At 41.7% G+C, this 8479-nt stretch overlaps 1 long non-coding RNA gene across 3 annotated transcripts; it reads left to right on the forward strand.

Annotated features, from left to right (window-relative positions):
- Window positions 1-1829: 1829 nt before the first annotated feature.
- On the forward strand, window positions 1830-7736 carry LOC149461582 (uncharacterized). 3 transcript variants are annotated; one of them, XR_016312825.1, is made up of 5 exons: window positions 1830-1976; window positions 4682-4759; window positions 5176-5334; window positions 5683-5775; window positions 6549-7736. It is a non-coding gene; the product is annotated as an uncharacterized LOC149461582 (long non-coding RNA). The 3 variants fall into 3 exon arrangements; XR_016312824.1 differs by lacking the exon at window positions 1830-1976 and adding an exon at window positions 2147-2286; XR_016312823.1 differs by lacking the exon at window positions 1830-1976 and adding an exon at window positions 4122-4307.
- Window positions 7737-8479: the final 743 nt, after the last annotated feature.

The raw sequence follows: 8479 nt of genomic DNA on the forward strand, positions 1-8479 counted from the left end.
TGGAATGCCCATTATTTCGGGACCCCCTTCCTACTGCCCTCATTTCTTAGCCATATGGAATTTAAGAAGGAATGATGACGATGTGTCCTTGTGAATCGTTTTGTCAAGATGTGCGGCTGGAAAGGCCGCAGAGCTTGACCGGCAAGTGCACATGCATACCTCCATGAGAAGTTTGTGTTGTCCTTGGGCTACTTGCTGCGGCCTCTGCATGGGGATTGAGGTTAGTCCACTTTCCCTGTCTCCATTGGCACAAGCATTGCTGGTGACATGCCGGCTCCTCTCTATGGTCTCTGATCTTCAGGAGTGTTGGATCCATCTGCGCATGCGCTGGAACTTACCGGATGACGTCACACACACTGTAAAATCCAATAGCTTTCCCAACTTAGATATATTTGTTAATTTTACTCATATATCAAAAATATGCCTTCTTACTAGTGTTTATTAAGTTAGAGTTAATTGCAAGGTAATGAAACCATTTTACTTATTTTTTTGAGTGAAACCAACTTAAAATAATCAAGTTGCAACAAAGGACGCAGTGGCAATACTACACCAGTAGGAGGCAGATATGCATTAACTGTCCTTAAAGCCCAACTCTGGGCAAAAAGAAAGAAACTCCTATGCAGAGGAGCTTTGCTTGCATTGCAAGGGTTAGCTGTTTTTGCAGGGGAGAAAAAAAGCTTAAACTCAGCTGATCCTCCGATACTGCAAATGGCACTCCCCCACGATCCAACAGTGGACTATTCCTGACATCCTCATGTCCTGCCGGTCTATGGGCTTGCTGACATCAGGACCAGTTCACTACTCAAGAATGCTAGATCATGGGGGGTGGAGTTGCATGAGCTGCAGGGATCAGTTTTGTACAGGGAGAATTGAAAGATCGGGTAAGTATATCTCCTTTCTCTCACCACTAGACACAAATGGGTAGTTAACCCTTGCAGTCCCACTGCAAGGTAATATTTGTTTTGCCTGGAGTTGGCTTTAAGTGATTGTAAAGTCTAAACAATTTTTCCTGCATTAAGGTGATACATGTTTAGGTAATATTATTGCCCCCTCACTCCCCTTATTACACTTGATCCAGCGCTATGTCTGTCTGTATAGTGGCTTTCTCTTCTGACTTTCAGGTCTAACAGGCATTGCTGAGGCAGCTGCTCCTGCTGTCATCAATCAAAGCCAGTGAAGAGAGATTGAGGTATTAGGTGGAGCCAGAGTCTGTCAATTGACACAGACAGCGGCTCAGGATTGCACCTGCAGGTGTACCACCATAGGAAGCACACTTAGAACATGAGGAGCCATGAGCGCCAAAAAAGGACAACTGGGGGAATTGCACAGAGCAGAAAAGTATAAACCTTTGTTATTTTTTTAAATTGTGTTTACAATCACTTTAGTCCAGTGTTTCAGTATTGCTGCAAATGTATTAAAAATGCCCTAACAGACAGCCAGTTACAGTACATTTTCTCCTGCTGGCTCTTTTTTTCACAGTGCTGTCTTTCTGGTTCTTTTTGGTCCTTTAAGGAAGAGAAAGGGTTAGGCCTCTTGCACATGGGAGTGATAAACACCTTGTGTTATACTGATCTCTAATCAGATGTACTGATGTCTATGACACAATGCACACTACTGACTAAACACTAATAAAGCAGCACTGAGTAAAGTGTGCAAGAAAAAAATATAAAGTACACTTAGTTTGTGTCTATACTCTGTACATAATCATTTACATGCACACAGGAATACAAGTGTATATCCATACACAGCCTCAGAGCTTGAATCATTATTTGTCCTATCTCCACCCACCTACAATTTCCTCCTCCCTACTTCCAATAGGACATGGGCTTATTAGTGACAGACAGTTGTCTGCACCAATGAGAAGCAGAGGTCCCAGCTAAGCTACAACAGTATGCCGGCAGAAGGCACGTGGACATCAGACTGGAAGGACATCCAGGAGAAAGAAGAGCTGCTGAAGAGGGTGTGAGAGGCACAGAGTGAGTACAGTGAGAAATGTGGGCAATTAGACTTGAAGGATGGACAGATCTGAGATGTAGTGGAGGTGTCTGAGCAGTGTGAGCTGCAGAGAGGAAGCGCGCAGGAAAGTCCATGTGCTGTAATATGCCACTCCTCCTTGGTGTTCAGTGTCTGCTTCTCCTGAGAGCTGTGTGGGATCAGGAAGGTGGGGGCTGAGAGCTGTGTGTGATCAGGAAGGTGGGGGCTGTGTGAGTTGGAGAGAGACAGAGTGGGGGAAAAGCTGAGTTCTGTGACTGCCATCCCTCTTGGGATTTAGTATCATCTTTGGAGGTGAGTGTGTGTTGCACTGTGATCTGGAGAGAGGAAGTTTATGGGAAAAGCTAAGTTCTGTTCAATGTGTGCTTCCATATCTGTGTCCCTCTGCAGTCTGGGGGGGGGGGGGGGGGGGGGCAATGTGCAGCAGTCTCAGTGTGTGTTTTTTCTCTCTCTCATGCCCCAGTTTGGTAGATTTTTTTCCTCTCCTTTTTACTGCTATCACCAAGAGTAGAAAAATCTAAAACGGGAATAAAGGCAGAATGTTAGAATTGGAGACATAATTTCTGGTGATCCTGGTGGCTACCATGGATTTCACTTCACTTTCAGTGTTGGCTATGAAACAGAAATTAACCTGTTTGGGACCGCCCCACACACATATACGGCAACAGGGTGGCACGTGCAGGCTAAATCCCGTAAATGTACGTCGAGGGTGCAGGCGGGCAGGGGAGGTGCCCACGTGCTCCCCAGCGCCGCTGTCACTGTCTCCTCACACAGAGGGAGACAGCGCAGGTATCCGGCAGGCTCGATTGCCACCAGCTACCCGACAATCTTCACTATGAGAGGAGAACGGCGAGCTGCCTATGTAAACAAGGCAGCTTGCGTTCTTTTGGTAAGGAGCGGAATGATCCCCGCCTTCCTGTCATCGGGAGACAGATCACTCTGCTCCATTGGACAGCCCAGCTCCCCTCACAATTAGAACATGCCCAGGGATCTCACTAGTGTTAGCCCCTTCCCTCCCAGTGACACCAATACAGAAAAAGTGCTTTTTTTTTAGCACTGATCTCTGTATTGGTGTCACTGGTTCCCAAAATGGTTCACAAGTGTGCGATGTGTCCACCCCAATGTCAGAGTACTGCTAAAAATTGCTGATCGCCACTATTACTAGTAAAAATCAAATAAATTATAAAAACCATAAATCTTTCCCGTAGTCTGTAGACACTATAACTTTTGCACAAACCGATCGATATGTCTATTGGGATTTTTTTTTTTACTAAAAACATGTAGCAGAATACATATCGGCCAAAATTGATGAAGAAAATTGACTTTTTTTTTCATTATTTTTATTGGCTATGTATTATAGCAGAAAGTAAAAAATATATTTTTTTCAAAATTGTCGCTGTTTTTGTTTATAGTGCAAAAAGTAAAAACCGCACAGGTGATCAAATACCACCAAAAGGAAGCTCTATTTGTGGGAAAAAAAGGACATCGATGTCACACGACCGTGCAATTGTCAGTTAAAGTAACGCAGTGCCGTATCGCAAATAATGGCCTGGTCAAGAAGGGGGCAAATCCTTCTGGGGCTAAAGTGGTTAATAGGAAATCTCTTGAGTTGGACAGGGATGACAGAAAACTAATGGGTTTTAATAACTGCCCTTACTTTATCAAAAAAATTTTTGCCTTCAGATTTTCTCACATTGCTAATTATATATTGTACTTAATTGTAACTTAAATACTGAAATTTGCACTTACAATTGTAATTGTCAAAATGGCAGTAAAAACTTGGCTGTGTCAGTAAATTGTGGGTGTCTTATCAGTAAATTTATTTTGGTAGGTTGGCAACACTGTAGATGGAGTGTGGACACTGATCATCTGGGGCCTGGGGGGTGCAGATGCTGACTACCAGCAAGGAGGATGGGGGTGTGGCCACCAACCAGCAAGGGGAGGGGTGCATGCGGCCATGGACTGGCAAGAAAAGGACGCAGCCAACAAGCACTATTTGGGGGAGCAGCCACTGATTGCCAGGGGCTTGGCGTCTGACCACCAGGAGCACATTGTGCTCTACAATCACTCTGCTCTATGAATGCTTGTATGGTGGCTATCTTCAAACCTATTGTGGGGGGGGGGCACTGGATGAAAAGACACTTGACCACAAAGGACAAGGGGCACAGACACAGCTTTTATTACAGTTATTTATGACCATTTTTCCTGTACTCTATTCTTTCAGTCAACAACGATCCATTCCACAGAGGAAGATTTTACCTTTGTGTAATGGTAATCCTTGATCCATATTTACCGACTGGACAGTCTCTGCCATTGTGAGTATTTTCTGGGGTATACAATCACTGACCACATGGGGGAGTGGATGCAGATACTGCCCACCACGAAGGGGGGGTGCTACAGGGCACAAAAGCCTGTGTTCAGGATGGAGGCCGTAAATATAAACTCTGCATTACAAACCACTGAACTCTGGATGCTGCCTTAAACCATTGAACTTATCCTAACCACTTAACTTAAAATTGAATGTTTCATTTAATATTTTATTGTAGTATTTTTTTTTCAATGCTTGCTGTAGTTTCCTATGCTTATAAAGAATGCACATACGGTATCAAAGACTGTGTCTGCCTGTAATCTACTACACTAGGTTGTAAGGGGGAACTTATTTTTAAGTAAGGAATTTTGTCCTTTTCAGAAGAATTGCTCACAGCAGCTGCCTGAGATCTCTTCCTTGAACAGACTCTTTGTCAAAGTGGGCTTCAGTACACCGGAGGTAAGATGCCAATAGCTAGTAATATTTTAATGGATTTTCCTGCAATAGGTCTAACTAGAACTCTGCCTTTCAAACTTCTGAGCTCAGGTTCACAAAACTACTGAACTATACATGTAGAATTCAGTAGTTTGTAAGGCAGAGTTCAGTAGTTGGTAAGTAAATTTAGGAGTTAAGCAGTTTTGTGTTGGCTTACAAACCAATGATCTCTGAATGCAGAGTTTAGTAGTTTGTAAGGAAGAAAAGTTTACCTTACAAACCACTGAACTTCACAGGTAAAGGTGAGGGAAAAGCTGGGGGAACCACAGAGAGAGGGAGGACAAGGATCTGCTTGCTGGGGCACTGGAGAATTTGGGAGAAACTTATTCAAATATTAGGGAAATAGAGATTTTTTTTTTTGTTTTGTTTTTGTGTTGTAGGTGTTTGCAGAGTTCAATAGAATAGCCACCACAAATCTGCAGAATAACTTTTTTGATGCCCTGGATCGATACACACCACGCTTTGTCACAATCTTCAAGTCCAAGAAAGGAAGTGTTGGAGAGACATTGTCCATGTTTGTGCAGCAAATTAATTCAGAGGTGAGTCTACTGCAACCCTCTTTTTGTTTGTTCTCAACTTACAAAACCTTTCATGATTCATTTTGTTGTAATATACAGAAATATGTACGATACCATAAATGTACAACCTGTAACCTCTACTACTATCCCTTTTGGCCTATGTTGTTACCTGTATTGATTTCAATATTTTAAAGTGGTCTTGATAAGTTGTGATCCAATGATGTTAAAACATCGAAGCTATGGGTGTAATTTAAATAACTTCAAGCAGTAACTTTCCTGAACTGTCAAATAGTGTGATATTTGCTTCATAAACATGTAGGTTTACATTTTATGCAATATTAAACTGAACTTTTGATAATTTACTTCTAGAAACCTGATGTGACAGCAATGCACACCCTTGTGCTCTGAGGCCTCCCTGTTCTACTTGGTGATGACCCCAGTACATTCTACATCACCTGCTTCGTAAGTTATCATAGTTGCACCTTGGCAGTTGTGGGGGGATTTGCTTTGTATTCCTTAGAAATACAGATTAATACTTATTATATTACTAGTACAGTGGTGGGCATGGCAGTTTATAAAATGTAATCCCTTAGTGAGGGAGGGTAAAACAAATGTTAATGCCTGAACACAATTTTGCAACTTAGACGTGTTAGTAGAACTGTATCATTACAACTACTTTGTGTATCCAGATGGATTATACCCTTTTTTGCGTGTGTATATAGCTATCTAACTTAAAGTGATATTAAAGTCCTTGTGTGTTTTTCTGTTTAAATATAACAAACGTGTTATACTTACCACCTTTTGTGCAGTTGGTTTTGCACAGAGCAGCCCAGACCCTCCTATTCTCGGGTCCCCTGCTAGCACTCCTGGCCCCTCACTCCTGCTGAGTGCCCCTACAGCCAGCAGCTGTATGGGGCAATTGTGCCAAGGCTGTGTGTGTCTATTTAGACACAGAGCTGCGGTTTGGCCCCACCTCCTCTCTCTCCTCATTGGCTCACTGACTTTGAATGCAATGGGAGGTAATGGTGCCCCACTGCTGTCTCAATTAATGAGGACCTGCTGCACACAGAAGGTGCTTTATCCTAATGCATAGAATGCATTAAAATAAAAACCGTTTAAAAAAATGCTTTAAAGGAAGAAACCTTCCAAAAATAGATTGACTTTGACCCTTACCTTGAAGCTAAAACTAACCATATACAACACAGTGACAAATAATCATGTTTGTTTTTGTATAGCCTTCTGACAGTGATGAGGTCTGGGCACGTTTACCTGTTGGACTGATGACTGTCATTGATGAAAGTAAGCCTGCTTCTCCAAATCATCTCCACCTTGACCCAGTGTCTATTGCCATCATAGCCGAGGGAGGTACTGTAATGGAGGATCTCCAGAACCTACCTCAAGCACTCTTTGCCTCTTCTTTGGACTTTTATATGCTTTACACTTGGAATACCCTAAAGCCATGAAAAACACTTTTATATTCATTCAAAGAGGGATGCTTGGCATGTGGGAGAACAAACTCCCACCAAAACTGCAAAGTCTGAAGAATTTCCTGTTGTGTTAGAATGTTTGTTTTTTGTTTTGTTTTGTTTTTCTGCATGCCTGTGACCTGTTTTCAGTAGACTAAAGTTAGCTGACGTCACAGAGCTCAGAAACCTTAGTGTGCTGTTTTAAAATTTATTGTAATAGATGTTCAAGCTGGCCAACTGCATCAAAATGATCTGTCTTTGGCCCTTGCATACCAAATCACCAAAATAGAAAATATAGGCATACCTCAGTGGTTGTACAGAACCAATACAGGCTAAAGTAATTTCATATATTGCAATTGATGTTCAATTGCCTCAAAGTAATCTATCTGATCATACAACAAACATACCTGAGTGGTTGTATATTACCAATGTGGGCTAAACTCATTTCATGTATCATAATTGATATTAAAGCTGACCAACTGCCTCAAAGTGATCTGTGCTTGCGTGGAATAAACTCATGGATGCAGTTGTCTAGTTTGTATGTCTCTACAGTATAATATATGCAATGAATTTATTCCATGTAAGTACAAATCACTTTGAGGCAGTTGGTCAGCTTTAATATCAATTGTGATATATGCAATGAGCTATGCCTATATTTTCTATTTTGGTGATTTGGTATGCAAGGACCAGAGACAGATCATTTTGATACAGTTGGCCAGCTTGTACATCTCTATAATATATGCAAAGTGGTCCTTTCACTAGTTCCTACTCATCCTGTAAAAGGTCCTTTACTTGCAGGCAGAGTTAATTTAGTGGACCTATTGTGAGTATGGTGTAAAATGGCATGGAGGAAAACTACTATTAAAATGGTTGTAAACTTCAGACATGAAATATGAACAAAGTATATTCCTCTATAGTGTGTACTTGTCTCCATTAAAAGCAATGAGTATAATTTCATTTCTGCTGCTTCATTTCTCCATATCGGCATGAATCACTTCTGACAAGTTTTTTTTTTCCTGACACCAAGAGAAAAAAGGTGACTGGAGGGCCCTCTAGCAGATTGACAGCCTCAGCTCTGTTCCTGTGAAGGAGGTGTCTCATCCCACCAAACAGTTCTTAGAGCTCTCCTCACTGAATTTCTGCAGAGTTTCATTTCAGCTCTCCACCCTCTGTTTTCTGAACTCTCGGACAAGCTTTATAAATACAGCACTTTAAATGGCTGTAGTGAAGACTGCAGATTAACAGGTATAACTTGTGTAGTAGGATGTTTCATCTCTGTATCACCTAAGGCCAGTCACTTCACTAGGTATATATGGAAGGGTTACAACCACTTTAATTGTATGAAAATATATATTTAAATAGGCAGTCATGGAAAACTCTGGATATTTTGTCAGGTTTTAAACCAAGCATCAACGTTTGTTATTATGGCTGTTGCTTACTTTAACAGTTTGTGTAAGTAATATGTAAATTCTCTACAAGGGCAATAAACAGCTCTGTATGTGCCCTGTTACACAGCTGTTTACACAGCTATAGATTCTATACTGTAATGACGGTACAGCAACATAGTGTGACTGTGATGGAGTGGTGGGCAATCTAGAGCTAACACACTGGCTGGGAGGGACACCAACTGACATCAATAGTGACACTAATACAGTGATCAGACAATAATGTACACTGTATTAATGACACTGACCGGGGGG

Source organism: Staurois parvus, unplaced genomic scaffold, assembly GCF_062004578.1.
Source record: "Staurois parvus isolate SC_StPar_1 unplaced genomic scaffold, SC_StPar_1.0 ptg000198l, whole genome shotgun sequence".
NCBI classification, from domain to species: domain Eukaryota; kingdom Metazoa; phylum Chordata; class Amphibia; order Anura; family Ranidae; genus Staurois; species Staurois parvus.